The sequence below is a fragment of the Cylas formicarius genome, unplaced genomic scaffold (genome assembly GCF_029955315.1).
Source record: "Cylas formicarius isolate icCylForm1 unplaced genomic scaffold, icCylForm1.1 PGA_scaffold_7__23_contigs__length_41026272, whole genome shotgun sequence".
Taxonomy (NCBI): Eukaryota; Metazoa; Arthropoda; class Insecta; order Coleoptera; family Brentidae; genus Cylas; species Cylas formicarius.
In genome coordinates, this window is record NW_026844352.1 from 38,216,105 (window position 1) to 38,233,009 (window position 16,905).

Genomic DNA, 16,905 nt, shown 5'->3' on the forward strand with positions numbered 1-16,905 from the left:
AAACTTGTGTGAGGTCTCGCATTATCCTGGTGGAACACTACACCCTTCCTGTTAATTAATTCGGGCCTCTTCTCTTTAAGTGAATCATTCAATTTGTCCAGTTGATGACAATAGACTTCTGAATTAATCGTTGTATTGTCCGGCAAAAGCTCAAAAAAAAAGATTCCTTTGACATCCCACCAAACGGAGAGCATCACCTTTTTTTGGTGAATGTTGGCTTTTGACACGCTTTGAGCCGGTTCATCTTTTCTGCTCCATCACCTCTTGCGTTTAACATTGTTGTATACAACCCATTTTTCGTCCCCAGTAATAATCCGCTTCAAAAATGGATCATTTTCTTGACGTTTGAGGAGCGAATCACACACGTCAACGCGACGACACAAATTTCGCTCCGTAAGGACGTGGGGCACCCACACATCGAGCTTCGAGGTTAAGCCCATGCCTTTCAAATGGCCATAAACAGTCGAATTCGACAAATTTAATCTCTCACCGATCTCTCGTGTGGTTATTCGCCGATTTGCATCAACTAATGCCTTTATCGCATCTTTGTCAGCTTCGACCGGCCTTCCAGACCGTGGTGCATCTTCGACATCAAAATTGCCGGATCGAAATTTTGCAAACCAGTTCTGGCACTGGTGTACTGTCAACACGCCTTCTCCATACACATCCGTCAATTTTTTTCTCGCTTGGACGGCATTTTTACCATTTCTGAAGTAAAAAGTAAAATATGACGAAAATGCTGCTTATTGCTCTCCATATTTAAAAGGGCACCAACCAAAAACTACTGCGTAGAATTAATAGAACTTTTTCACACACAAGCCTTGCAATATCAGCTCTCAAGACATATAATGGTTATGCGGCTTAAGTGTGAAGTTGGTTTCGAAAAAACGTAATTAAGTCCTCTGACGGGAAAAAACGAAATGACTTTCCGAACAACCTTATAAAACCAGAGGTCTCATTGAATTCTATCGCCAGGTGTTTCTCAACCGCTATTGCTGCTGCCCTGTTTAGCTAGGAATGTCGCTGTCATCTGAGAATCGGCATTTATTTGTATAAAAAAAAGAGCGGCGAGATGGGGGATAGGCGGGCACACTCCAATACGAGGCAAGATATATATGTTTTCCGACTCTTCATCCGCGCAGGTGGATATTTCAAGCTTCCACTTAAAAAAATTTACATTTATATCACTGTTTGTTTTTCGCATTATCTCCGCGTTCAAACGGCACTCGAAAACTCAGCGCGGGATAAAACGGGAAACGCGTAGCTTAATGCGAGGGATAAAAACGCCAAGCGTTAATTGAAAATTACGAAGTATATAACTCCTTCATCGGAGGGGCATTTTGATTTATATGGAAATGAATTAAAGAATGAAAAAAAAAGGTCCTCGTAATGTAATTTATAGATCGTGTTGTATCTCGGGTAATAATTAAGATGACAAGAGGCGCTATTCGCGAATTATTACATCCCATTAAGTCTCGCTCGGCTACGAGACCGTATAAATTGATTTTGCATTTTATTGGGCCATTCGATTACTCATTGCTGTTATTTTCTCTATCCGACGGATTTTATTGGATTTCGGAGACAAATTAACAGCGCGTTTTTATCGCGGCTGAATAATGCCGGCGGAAATCGCCCGCGAGAGCACTAATTAATTTTCCGTAATTTTGAGTCGACTTATGCAGCAGTGCGACCAGAGTACTTCTAAAATCAATAGAAAAAAGTCTTGTAAACATGGTTCGACAAGTTCTAACTTTTTCATTTCAAATTCACAGAAATTTCTATTCCTCAATTAATTAGTTGTTGAAAACGCAAGTGGATAGGCGATCTACTAAAATGGCGAGGAAAAAAAAACAATATTTCGGAAAGCACGCTAAAAGAAGCGTTTCGGTAATATGTAAATTTCGAAGGTATAAATGTATTAGAAAACTGCCCGTCTTCGACAATAATTCGACTGAATGATTTTTATTTTATTTTAGTAGGATGAGTAAGGAGTAAGAATCGGAAAATGAGTAGAATGAGTATATATAGAAGATAGAATAGGTTTACATAGAATTAAAATAAAAACAAAAAAAGTTTTTTAGTAAACTGTACTTGTTTTAATTGCAGAAATAGCAAACAAGAAAACTACGAGTATTCGAGCTCTAGGAAGAAAGTCGCAGGGCTTATAACCAGTGAAGATCGAGGCAGGTGAAAATTGAGTCACTGCAATAGTTCAGGGCGTCAACAAAGCTCATGACCAATTTACATAAAAATTGCAATTAATTAGTTGTTGAAAACGCAAGTGGATAGGCGATCTACTAAAATGGCGAGAAAAAAAAAACAATATCTTGGAAAGAACGCTAAAAGAAACGTTTAGGTAATATGTAAATTTCGAAGGTATAAATGTATTAGAAAACTGCCCGTCTTCGACAATAATTTGACTGAATAATTTTTATTTTATTTTAGTAGGATGAGTAAGGAGTAAGAATCGGAAAATGAGTAGAATGAGTATATATAGAAGATAGAATAGGTTTACATAGAATTAAAATAAAAACAAAAAAAGTTTTTTAGTAAACTGTACTTGTTTTAATTGCAGAAATAGCAAACAAGGAAACTACGAGTATTCTAGCTCTAGGAAGAAAGTCGCAGGGCTTATAACCAGTGAAGATCGAGGCAGGTGAAAATTGAGTCACTGCAATAGATCAGGGCGTCAACAAAGCTCATGACCAATTTACATAAATATTGCAATTAATTAGTTGTTGAAAACGCAAGTGGATAGGCGATCTACTAAAATGGCGAGAAAAAAAAAACAATATCTTGGAAAGAACGCTAAAAGAAACGTTTAGGTAATATGTAAATTTCGAAGGTATAAATGTATTAGAAAACTGCCCGTCTTCGACAATAATTTGACTGAATAATTTTTATTTTATTTTAGTAGGATGAGTAAGGAGTAAGAATCGGAAAATGAGTAGAATGAGTATATATAGAAGATAGAATAGGTTTACATAGAATTAAAATAAAAACAAAAAAAGTTTTTTAGTAAACTGTACTTGTTTTAATTGCAGAAATAGCAAACAAGGAAACTACGAGTATTCTAGCTCTAGGAAGAAAGTCGCAGGGCTTATAACCAGTGAAGATCGAGGCAGGTGAAAATTGAGTCACTGCAATAGATCAGGGCGTCAACAAAGCTCATGACCAATTTACATAAAAATTGCAATTAATTAGTTGTTGAAAACGCAAGTGGATAGGCGATCTACTAAAATGGCGAGAAAAAAAAAACAATATCTTGGAAAGAACGCTAAAAGAAACGTTTAGGTAATATGTAAATTTCGAAGGTATAAATGTATTAGAAAACTGCCCGTCTTCGACAATAATTTGACTGAATAATTTTTATTTTATTTTAGTAGGATGAGTAAGGAGTAAGAATGCGGAAAATGAGTAGAATGAGTATATATAGAAGATAGAATAGGTTTACATAGAATTAAAATAAAAACAAAAAAAGTTTTTTAGTAAACTGTACTTGTTTTAATTGCAGAAATAGCAAACAAGGAAACTACGAGTATTCTAGCTCTAGGAAGAAAGTCGCAGGGCTTATAACCAGTGAAGATCGAGGCAGGTGAAAATTGAGTCACTGCAATAGATCAGGGCGTCAACAAAGCTCATGACCAATTTACATAAATATTGCAATTAATTAGTTGTTGAAAACGCAAGTGGATAGGCGATCTACTAAAATGGCGAGAAAAAAAAAACAATATCTTGGAAAGAACGCTAAAAGAAACGTTTAGGTAATATGTAAATTTCGAAGGTATAAATGTATTAGAAAACTGCCCGTCTTCGACAATAATTTGACTGAATAATTTTTATTTTATTTTAGTAGGATGAGTAAGGAGTAAGAATCGGAAAATGAGTAGAATGAGTATATATAGAAGATAGAATAGGTTTACATAGAATTAAAATAAAAACAAAAAAAGTTTTTTAGTAAACTGTACTTGTTTTAATTGCAGAAATAGCAAACAAGGAAACTACGAGTATTCTAGCTCTAGGAAGAAAATCGCAGGGCTTATAACCAGTGAAGATCGAGGCAGGTGAAAATTGAGTCACTGCAATAGATCAGGGCGTCAACAAAGCTCATGACCAATTTACATAAAAATTGCAATTAATTAGTTGTTGAAAACGCAAGTGGATAGGCGATCTACTAAAATGGCGAGAAAAAAAAAACAATATCTTGGAAAGAACGCTAAAAGAAACGTTTAGGTAATATGTAAATTTCGAAGGTATGAATGTATTAGAAAACTGCCCGTCTTCGACAATAATTTGACTGAATAATTTTTATTTTATTTTAGTAGGATGAGTAAGGAGTAAGAATGCGGAAAATGAGTAGAATGAGTATATATAGAAGATAGAATAGGTTTACATAGAATTAAAATAAAAACAAAAAAAGTTTTTTAGTAAACTGTACTTGTTTTAATTGCAGAAATAGCAAACAAGAAAACTACGAGTATTCTAGCTCTAGGAAGAAAGTCGCAGGGCTTATAACCAGTGAAGATCGAGGCAGGTGAAAATTGAGTCACTGCAATAGTTCAGGGCGTCAACAAAGCTGATGACCAATTTACATAAAAATTGTAAGTTAAAATTTATTTTTCTACTCCCTTCTGTACAACACCTAATACTCCACGTGAGTTTCTTGTCCCACGAATCCGAGTCACTTCGGACATTTCAAGGATATTACCGCAATTTATTAGTTCTTTTCGCTATATCCAGTACATGCAGAACAAATCTTCAAATCAGTATACCTAGTTTACTTGAACCAAAATGAAGAACTTTCTTAGTTTCTTAGTTCTTAAGTTAGTTGTCCATTGTTAGTTCTTTTTTATATTAACCTACTAATAATCTTGAATTCGTAATTATATCTTAGCTTTCACTTTAACCATTCAAATTAGAAATGAAATAATCATCTTAAATTTTTTAAATAAAAAAGGGGAACCACCACTGTCTCCTCGATACCGCTAGTATAACCTAACCTAACCGCGCCGGCTTCCATTTAGCGATTGGCGTTTTTTTTCCAGTTTTCGCCGCCAGGCAATCGTTCTAAAATAAGCAGAAACATTTATTTTTAAAATTACCGAAAAGCAAATCGCGCAGGGTTTCGAGTTTATCTTCTCTAATAAGTTCTGTTTAAAATTAATCTAAAGTTGGACGTTTGCATTGCCCGTGAGGGTAGAAATCCACGGTCGACAGTCGCATACTAGAGTTCCCCCACATACTCGGCTGTTTTAAAGCCATTTCGCTGAGGAGTTTTAATCGCACGGACGAAATAACATCCATAGCAACAGCTCGTTGTAAAAAGGATATTTGCATTTCTACTAATTTTGGTATTAATGCTTCAGGACTAGAAAATATTATAATAACCATCAAAAATGTTCAGTTACATACATCTCCATGGTCGGTACCTTATTGTACTATAAGAAAGAAACCATGAGTTCGTAATATGCATTAACTTCAATAATATCAAGGAATTTAAATTTTCATGAATTTGTTTCTACTAAAACTATCAATCACTAACCATCCCTTGCATAAATAGGTTCCATTTTGACAGATGAAGTTTATATATAGGAACATATATAATATTATATATTATATAAGTATATGCAATCAACTTGTGTTTCTAAATGTTTTTGATGCCTTCTACAGATTCTGAGATAACTAAACACAGCATCCGACGCTTAAGTTTCATCAATTTACCAAACTGATTAAATTAATTAAAACGTAATACCCGTCTTAAAAGTAAAAAGATTATATCTGAGATTCAAAACTATGATTATCCAGAATTTAGGTCGGCGGTAAATATCGCAGACAGTGACGATAGTTTCTGTTTCTTCTATATTCTGATGGCGCTAATCCCATGGAAACCTGGCACATAACTCACCAATCACCTGAGTATCAATTTAAGGTTCTCTTTACGGTCGAATGGCAACAAACGCGCAAAATTTCGAACAATGTAACCAGTTCGATCCAAACGAAATATACGGTCCGCGGGAAAAAGTATTTTCGAAGGAAATATCCCGTACATCGGCGACTTTATTCAAGGAAACCGATTTGCATAAGCAAATAAAAACACACAGAGGAATATATATTCAGTCGAATATTTGCATGATTCAATTTCCATGCTAAAAACGGAAATCCTCCATATATAAAATTTTAATCCCCGGAGAATTCCCGAATGTATTCGCAATCGTTTGCCGTGTCTATGTTTATGTATTTCGACGCGGATTTCGCGATTGTCAACTTTTATTTTGCCGTGTGTATCCGGACATCGATTGTCGACACCAATTGTTTAATTGTGACGGTTTACAAGTTTTTGCTCCCAACCACGGGTGTTTGAAAGGCAACAACCAACGGGGTAATAACCAACTTCTAAATCACGTCATATGTTAATACTGGGATTAAATCCAGTCTCTATATGGGGTCCCCCAGTTCCCAGCTGGCTCCAGTTTAAAACAGAAATACTAAAAACATGCAAGGAACAACTTAGTAAGAAAACAGAGGTAAGAAAGGAATGGATGACAACTGAAATATTGGGTCTCATGGACGAGAGAAGAACATACAAAAACAAAGATCAACAAAAATACCGATATCTACAAAGCAAGATCAGAAGGAAAATTAGGGAAGCCAAAGAAAACTGGCACAGGGAAAAGTGTGAGGAAATCGAGAAATTACAAAGTAAACATGATGGTTTCAATGCGCACAAGAGAATTAAAGAGTTAACCAACAAACGTAATTACAATAACAACTTGCTGGTGGATGAAAATGGAGATATTATTATGGACACAAAAGAAAAATTGAAAGTATGGAAAAACTATGTAGAACAACTGTACGAAGATCAGCGAGATGAAGAAAGTAGTGAGTATGTATGTGATGATATTGGACCAGAAATAACGAAGGACGAAGTAGAACACATCATCAAGGAAATGAAAACCGGGAAAGCTACGGGACTGGATGAAATACCAGCAGAAGTTCTTAAACTCATTGACAATCATAACATACATCTTCTAACACATCTCTTCAACAGTGTATACAAAACTGGAATTTTACCGAAAGAGTGGCTACAATCAACATTTATAACTATCCCCAAAAAGACCAACGCAAGACAGTGCTCGGACCATCGTACCATCAGCTTAATGTGTCACATACTTAAGGTACTTTTGAAAATCATCCATCGCAGAATATATAAAAAGTTAGAAATAGATATTGAGGATACACAGTTCGGTTTTAGGAATGGACTAGGGACTAGAGAAGCACTGTTTGCCTTCAACGTATTAGCGCAGCGGTGCTTAGATGTAAATCAGGATGTGTACGTTTGTTTTCTGGACTACAATAAGGCATTTGACACCGTCCAACATAAAACACTCATAACACTGCTTAAAAGTAAAAACATTGACTCTAGAGACATAAGAATAATAAATAATTTGTATTACCAACAAGAGGCCGTGATAAGGGTACACAATGAGGTGACAGACAGAATAAAAATAAAAAGAGGTGTTAGACAGGGATGTGTCTTATCACCATCTCTGTTCAACCTATACTCCGAAGAAATATTTAAGAGAGCACTCCAAGATGAAACAGCTGGAGTAAAGATTAATGGCTTACCCGTTTGTAATATTAGATATGCCGATGACACCGCGCTAATAGCAGAAAATATGGATGATCTACAGAGAATTACGAACAAAATTGTAGAAGTAAGCGAAGAGTTTGGGCTATCACTCAATACAAAGAAAACTAAATTTATGATAATTACAAAAAAATCTATTATCAATACAAACCTTTATATAAAGAATGAACAGATAGAACAAGTAAGGAATTATAATTATCTGGGGACGAACATTAACGAGACAAATGACTATTCCAAAGAAATCAGAATAAGAATAGAAAAGTCCAGAAGTGCTTTTAATAATATGAGGAAATTGTTGTGCAGCAGGAATAAACTAGAAGCTTTTGAGATGTGGACGTACCGAAGAATTTTAAGGATATCCTGGACGGACAGAATGACAAACGAACAAGTACTTGTAAGGATGGACAAGCAACGTGAAATAATAGATACGGTCAAAATAAGAAAATTGCAGTACCTGGGGCATATTACACGCGGAGAAAAATATAAATTGCTACAACTGATGATGCAAGGTAAAATCCAAGGTAAACGGAGTATCGGAAGGAGAAGGATGTCATGGTTGCGTAATCTGAGAGAATGGTTTGGATGTAACTCCAACCAATTGTTTCGTGCTGCAGTCTCAAGGATACAAATTGCATTGATGATTGCCAACCTTCGTAGCGGAGATGGCACGTGAAGAAGAAGTTCCCAGTTTGTTATTTTGTCGAATGTTTGTCGAACACATTTCTTCAACAATCACATAACTAAACAAGTGAAATGTGTCTGCTTGGATTTTGATCGACGCTCTGAAAAAGAAAAACATTCAATTGAAACACTGAATTCTCTGGTCTGGATAATAGTGAACAACAGATATGATAACAAAACCAGATTGTTCCTATTTTAGATATAATGAAACGGAAGCTAGAAGAAGATGAAACCAATACAATTATTAGCCCTGCCAAAATTGTCAAAAAACAAGTTCAATGGAAATGTGCCCTTGGAATTAGATAGATATATAGATAGAGCATTTATTTGAGTGTTAATATACACAGTAAACTTAGAGCAAGTACAAAAAAAATGATTAGATGAAATCTACAATAAATAGGTATAAAAATATAATACATAACATACAAAAAAAACAAGCATAAAAATGAACAAAAAAAAAGTTTAATATATCAATCACAATCAAATAGTGTCCAGTATCAGAATTAGAGAGGATTAATATACACTACAGATAACAACGCAGCCCTGTGTCAAAGTCCGCAGGTCACAGAGCGTTCTCCTCCCTCGGAGCCCCCAACTTTCCCAGTCACTATTTCACATGTCACATATTTCGTGGATTGGCACAACTTTAGATACTTTAAAGACCTCTGAATATAATTCAGTAAGAAAACTCCTATTTATTATGTCTGTCATTGGTAAAACTATTATATTGAAGCACTCTTTAATGATTCTGCTATTCCAACAGTGAAAGTCTAGACCTTTTGAATTTTCCAAAGACATTATAACCTGATGGACCTTAATTGAACAAACCAGGGAAAATTTGAATGAACATTTAGATTTAATTAATTTACTCGCAGAAGTATCATCTAAGGTGTTCAATATTTGATGCGTTATTATAGTAAAAAATATATTGTATTTAACACTATATTTTACTATTGTAATTATAATTCTCAACATGAATAGTTTGGGCCTTGTGATCCGATAAACAAGGACCACCTTAGTGAAAAACCGATATCCGTCTATGTTCGTAATAATAATATCTAAGCAGTTTGCGCAACAACTAGCCACCCTGAATAGTAAGCTCCAAATCAGATTGACGTATCAGCAATAAAAAGTCATATAATCTAGAGCTAGAAATAAATATTTTAGATCATCCAAAATAACCATCTAGACATATTCGAGAAATATTGTTGATTACAACTTCTAAACAGTGAGCGATAAAGCGTCAATATGGAATTTTTAATTTAATATTTCGTATATAGTTGGCGCAAAATTCACAGTCGAAGTTAATATTATTCTTAAAAAATATACTTACTTCTCCTGCAAGGTGATCAGAATTACAGAAACTAGTCCACGCTGAATCATAAAGAGGGATTTATTCCAAACTGCTTGCTGTTGTCGGAGAAGAATAGTATGGACCATAACGAATGAAATATACACTGGCGAGCAAAAAATTTAGAGCACTCAAGAAATTACAAATTTTTTAGGAAAATTTTAGTAGGTGGTAAATCATATATCCTATTCTATGTGGTTAACTGAATTTAACATTTTGTCGGGAAATCTTAACGAATAACAATTAAAAATATTGAGAAAACCTGAAAACTAATAACCTGTATTCCCTCATTGCAATTGACTGCTTGTAGTCGACGAAGCATGCTTTGAATTGGGGCACTTTTTGGAGCTGGATTCATATCTGGCCTGACTGCTGGCCAATCAAACCACCTAATTCCCACCTCAGCCAGATTTTGACTGACAACTCTGGCGGTGTAGGGTCTAGCATTGTCTTGCATAGAACTGCCATCTTCACCCACAGTGATCATTAAAGGCATCGTATGATCGTCCAGAATTTCCTGTATAAAAACCAACTCTGTGCGTGCTTCCGAACTGATTACCGCCCAAACCACCACCATAAATACGGGGTCTCCTCTATAATCTCCGACGTACATCTAACACAGTGAGGCAAAAACGAGATTTGTCGGAAAACAATACCTTGCTCCATTCAAAATCATTCCAAGGATTTCGGGCGAAATCTAATCTTGCTATTCGTGCCGTCGATGCAATAGCGGCGCCATAATCATCCTTAGCATTTCTAACAGTCCATTCGCTAGCATTAACATCTTGAAATCAAAAATCTATCATCCCTTTGGTTGGTGATCCTTCTCCAGTATTTGATAATAAAAACAAATATGAGAGCAGAAAATGTTACTCCTACTTTTAAGTCCGAGTATAAAAAATGTCAAAAACCTTTTATAAAGATTCTGCATACATAGAGTGAACCAGAATTAGATTTTGAATATTTCTTTAATTATTGATAATAATTTGTACACACTTAGTGAGATTGTGTGTTCTAGTACTACTATCTTGATTTTATTTTACCTAGCTAAACATAGTATAATATTCAATCTTTGTATTTTTAAAATGCCGACCAGTCACGTGTCTTAAATAAACAGGTTATTTCGATAATTCGCGTCAGAAGTCAAGTCAATACTTTGGGAAGCATACGAAATTCGTATTAAATTTTTGACACGAACGTTGACCGAAAGGACCATGTAGCCCCCTCCCGGAAATTCAATATCGATCAACTGCAGAGTAACTGAAATAGAAGTGCATAACCAAAACTCAACAAGTACAACTATGAGCAAATAAAACGTCGAATCTAATGCGGGATGCGGAGAGTTCGCTGCGATGTTGCCGCCTGAATAAATACTCCGATGGCCCCGGGCTGTTCTGCTCTGCTCTCGGTATAAACGGAACACACTTATAATTAAAAGTAAATATTAAGTTTTATTAAATACGGCTGACGCGTAGCTGTATTGTTGCGGCGTATTTTCAGTTCGAGTAGGTAGATACGAATCTGCAAATGTGTAATTGTTATTTTCAAAAGATTTTGACAATTGAAATGGAATTACAATATTTATACAGTCGAGAAAAACAGATAAAGTTACAGAGCTAACAATATGAATGAACAAAAGATCGGATACAGCCTTTAACTAAAGTTAAAGAAAAGAGTAGTGATTAAGTATAATATAGGCTTCCCCCACTCCTCTCCCTTTTGTGGGCGTATCCTCCTTCCCCACGACTCTCTAGCTCCTCCGCCTTTACCCATAATCCCTTGAAACTGGTCCCCATTGGATAAGCAACCAGAAATGCGATTTAATCAATCTCCCCACCTCTAGTTTGCGATGGCGGCGAAGCCAATCAGAGCCCAGATATTTTCCCACCCCTAAGAAAAGCAATGGCGTCAATGAGACTTGTTCATATTGTTCGCGTGACCATCTGCACCCCCTAGCGGTTCGAATGTAAACTAGTGTCCCCTCTTGGAATAAGATTTTCTTTAATAAGGTAACCCCACCTAGTGAATATTGACCAAAACATTTATTTTAAAAACATATAATTCTGCGAATGTGTACCCTCGCGGGTACAAACTGTACTTTTATTGCGCACAAAGGACAGGGGAAATAAAGACGAAAAGTGTTGGATTTCTTTTCTCGGAACTGGAAGCTGGCAGGCACCACCAATAATATCTGCAAAACAAAAAGCTGGTTAAAATTTTCATTAATAAAGTAGGATATTAGAAACCGTATACCTTTTTAATTTACTAAGCCATCTACCGTGCGTTAACTTCATACATATTTCCGCATGCTTCTGTTTTAAGGTATCGTGAAATATTTGACTATTTATCTGGGAAAAGTTCATATGTCGAAAATATTATGTGTATGTGGCCGTGGTAGGCTTTCTTTGCTATTATAATTTTATTTTTATTATTTAATATTTACAAAATTAATTTATCTATCTTATTGATGATTTTGATTTTCTTTGCTATTTTTATTATTTAATATTTTCAAAATTAATTTATCTATCTTATTGATGATTTTAAGATATTGCAGTCAACTTTACTATTTCATCAATTTCTTTTATTTATTGCTGATCTTTGAGGATAGTGTACATACTTTTTTTCGTAACTTATCTGTATCTACCCTTTAATTTCCTATCAATCCATAAAGCAAACTCGAAAGGCATCTTAACTAAAAAGTCATATACTTTAAAGCTGCTGCGACTACTACATGAAAGTGTGTTTCTATGCAATCTCAACAATAATGAAATCTGGACGCTTATATTAAATACTGTAATACTCTTCTCTGCTAACGCTCTAGGAGACGCTATTTGAACCCTGTTCAAAGAAAAACTTCTACAGCCCAAATAACCTCTCTGAACCATACTTAAGCGCATCACTCTTTCACTGTCTTGCAGCCTTCAGATTAATATTCCGTACTAACTACGTATGCCATACACGAAACGTTCTCTTTTCTAATTTTTTTCTATGCGCTACATTAACGAACAGGATCTAAACTTTTCTGTCTGTGTATTTTGTTAGCCACCTTAAAAAATTAAAAAAAAGGTATGCGAACCTAGAGGATATTTTCCATATTTTTCACAAATGGTGACAACAATTAATGCAAGTATTATTTTTAATAATAATCCATCTTTCGCTAAGACACGAAAACATCGACTTTTTAATTCTAATTTTTCTCATAGAGCTTCCCTTTAGTCTGTATCTGTTCTTTAACTAAATCCCCACCTTTTTGAAAAACCAACCTCTAAAAATAGTTAATTTTCTCTAATTTAAATTTGTACGTTTTCCGCAATATGTGTGAATATTTTCGCTAGAGCATTTAGTTACTTAGTACATGTCCTAATCAATATTTTAAAAATATAATTCTAATGATACGTGTTTACGATTTGAAGATAACGAAACATTCCCCAGTTTCATAAATGAGAGCTCACTGCCAAACTACCAAACATCACAGTACAAACTACCGTACTACGCCCCCCTGGACAAAATCAGGTCAGTCAGCGTCATTAATTCTACCTGCGTTAACGAATAGCGTATTGTTAATTAAGGTTTAATACGCAGAAAATTTAAGTAACAAATAATCGCAATGAAACTCACTAACATCATAAATTATTAAAAAAAAATTAGAACAGTTGGAATTTACTGGAGTAACCAATTTGGCACTAAAAATGGAAATTTTCGATACTCTACTAGGTGCCTACAATAAATTTTACTATTATTTTTAATGCAGAGACACAACGATTTTCTAGTTCTGAATTTGATCAGGGGTATATGACCATAGTTTACGCCGACTCTAAAAGGCATGCAGTCTATTGTTTTTGAACGCCCCATTTTGTGTATTATGTTCAAAACAGAGACTCTCTGGGCTTACGACTACAGCTACCAGCTACTACTTTCAATAATATTAACACAAAAAAAAGTAGGTGGCATTTCTATAATACGTGCAAAGTTTATGTGAAACTGACTGGAAGACAGAGTAATGCACCAATATGTTACTAAACATATCTCGATAGAATTCCGTAAGAGCTTACCTCCAAGTTTCCTCATTTAGTCAGTCAAAGCATCAAATGGGAAATTCCAATCCAACATATGTAGTGGTGGAAATATATCAACCGCCTACGTTACCGAAGGTGCCCGACTGAAGCTTCTGCGTCTTCTTTACCCCACATGCCTACTTAAAAAGATACTGGTCTAAGTCTCAATATTCCTGTTAAAAAAAAGAGAGGTTCTATATTGCCACAAATATGTGTTTTCAAAATTTTACCTGATTTGGCGACGACTACGCTGAAACTTTCCATATCTCGTGTCCCCATGACTGGTCTGTTTCATATATCAAACCTCACCTCGCACGGGTTTGAACCTCCTTTAAAAAAAAAAACAGGCAAGACTTATACTTATCATATCAAAGTAATACGAGGAACTTATATTTTATGCCAAAACTTATTTCATCACCTCCAAAGGGGAGTAGGGGGTTTCTAAAGTATGGTAGGTACATCTCTTTCATTTTTTAATTAAAAAAGTGACACAATTACGCGACGTAACTCGATCCGGATCGTTAACGCGTCTCAAGATGGGGGTTTAGAGATGCTGAGGTCATTAAATTGATTCACTATTACCAGTACATACTGAAACCCCCTTATTTCCAAAATAAAAAAAATTGTTAACTGTTAACACAACAAAAAAAACTATTTTCTCACCAATTATATTTCTGGGTCGTTTTCAGAATTTGTCCAACGTAAAATCCCAAGAGGATAGGGCCGCAATTTCGAAAAATGTTCATGTCTCCCCACTATGCATTTGTACAAGAAGCAGGGCCGGATTAACAGCAATTATATTCTTGTCAGTCAACATACAGCCGCCGATTGAATTCTCGGATTCTGCTTTACTAGTTGCCATGGTCTGTCAAATATGTTACTTAAAAATTGTATATATTTTTTTTTTACAAATAATATACCTTTCCTAAAATAATTCCGCCTTTGTCAAGTTGGACACGGGCACGTCTGTCCGCTTTGAAAAGCGCAGGCGTATGTATCTTCCAAAATGATCCAAGCAGGCCCGGATTGCCAGCAAATACACAACTCCCCGATTCAATTCTAAGATGTTGCTTCACGAGTTACCATGATCTGTCAAATATTTTAATTAAAAAAAAATCTATTATTTAGCAACAATATACCTTTTTAAAAATAATTTCGTCTTTTTTCAAGTTCAACAGGACACGTGTGTTCGTTTCAGTTGGACAAGGGCACGTCTGTCCGCTTTGAAAAGCGCGGCGTATGTATCTTCCAAAATGATCCAAATTGTTAACCTTTTTTTGATTCCTCGTTCCCCGATTCAATTCTGAGATGTTGCTTCACGAGTTACCATGATCTGTCAAATATTTTAATTAAAAAAAATCTATTATTTAGCAACAATATACCTTTTTAAAAATAATTTCGTCTTTTTTCAAGTTCAACAGGACACGTGTGTTCGTTTCGAAAGGTTTCGTAGTCTGTAGCTCTGTCGAATTCTCCAAAATTCGTTAAACCTTCAGATATTTTCAAAATTTGTCCAACGCAGACTTCCACTCACGCAGTTTCGAAAACTTTCTGGTCTCCCCGCCATGCATTTGTACACGAAGCCGTTCTGGACTATCAGCAAACAGCACATCCGTCATTTTTCTTCTCGGATTCCGCTTGACGAGTTACATCGATCTGTCAAATATTTAATGTAAAACAATCTTATCTATTACTTTTACCCAATATTAAGTATCTATTCAAAATTAGTAGCGCCTTTTCGAGTTCGAAAGGTTTCGTAGCCTATAGCCCTGCCGAAATGCCATTGCATTTGTACACGAAGCAGGGTCGGATTGTAAGCAAACAGCACCCCCGGTCACTTTTCTTCTCGGATTCTGCTTGACGAGTTACAACGATCTGTGGAATATTTAGCGTAAAAAAAAATTATCTATTACTTTTACCAAAAATGAAGTACCTATTCAAAATTAGTAGCGCCTTTTCGAGTTCGAAAGGTTTCGTAGCCTATAGCCGTGCCGAAATGGCATTGCATTTGTACACGAAGCAGGGTCGGATTGTAAGCAAACAGCACCCCCGGTCACTTTTCTTCTCGGATTCTGCTTGACGAGTTACATCGATCTGTGGAATATTTAGCGTAAAAAAAAAATTATCTATTACTTTTACCAAAAATGAAGAACCTTTTTTCTTTAAAACAGTTCGTCCTTTTCGAGTCTGAAAGGTTTCGTAGCCTATAGCCCTGCCGAAATGTCATTGCATTTGTACACGAAGCAGGGTCGGATTGTCAGCAAACACCACAAGCGTCACTTTTCTTCTCGGTTTCTGCTTGACGAATTACATCGATCGGTCAAATATTTAATATAAAAAATATCTATTTTACCAAAAATACGTACTCTTCTAAGATAAATTAGCTCTTTTCGAGTTTAAGAGGACACGTATGTCAACTGTAGGATGTTTTATTATTATATTTTCCAGTGTCTATAAATTAATAAACAACAGAAGCTTCCGAATACAAAAATTTCAACATGAGTTTTTTTTTTCTTGAAACTTAAAAGTTCTAACCCCTAAAACCATATTTTTAATACGCTGGCGGACGTATAACAATCCCCAAAAATTACCATATTTAAATTGTTACTATTGATATATTTCTATTCCGAACTTAACTCAATACATGCAAAAAAAACTAGCGAATTATATTTATTATCTCCGATGGGTGGATGATCGAGAAACGTTTAAATAAATCTACCTTTCTGTCTCTCTTTTTCTATATAGGTCACTCATTCTCTCTATCTGTTACTTTCCACAATCCGAATTTACACTTGGCCCCCCCAAAAATCTTGTAAAATTTTATCTGCTTAACTTCTTCGCGTTGTTCATATGGCTGAATTTTTTGGAAGATATATCGTGCGTTATTTCTATTAAAATTCTGTTTCCTTTTTACCTACTTCAAAAACGTAAGCGAGCATTTTTGGTTGTTTTATTAAACAAAAATTGATACTAAACAAGATCCGTATCTCCGACCTCAGCCTCCTTTGATCACTCCCCAATTTTTTTTAAATTAAGTATAGAAACCTCGTCGAACATATACATAATACTAGGTCAAAATGTTACGCGGTTACTCATTAAAGTCGCAATTCCGAAAGCTTCTTACCTATCTTTTTCCAGTCTTTTTTGTTTTATTTATCCGTATATGAAAC

General features: G+C 35.3%; 1 long non-coding RNA gene across 1 annotated transcript; it reads right to left on the minus strand.

Annotated features, from left to right (window-relative positions):
* Positions 1-11,665: 11,665 nt before the first annotated feature.
* On the minus strand, positions 11,666-14,590 carry LOC132705538 (uncharacterized). Its single transcript, XR_009619451.1, has 4 exons — positions 14,399-14,590; positions 13,966-14,064; positions 13,733-13,908; positions 11,666-11,871 (listed from the first exon to the last, which is right to left on the minus strand). It is a non-coding gene; the product is annotated as an uncharacterized LOC132705538 (long non-coding RNA).
* Positions 14,591-16,905: the final 2,315 nt, after the last annotated feature.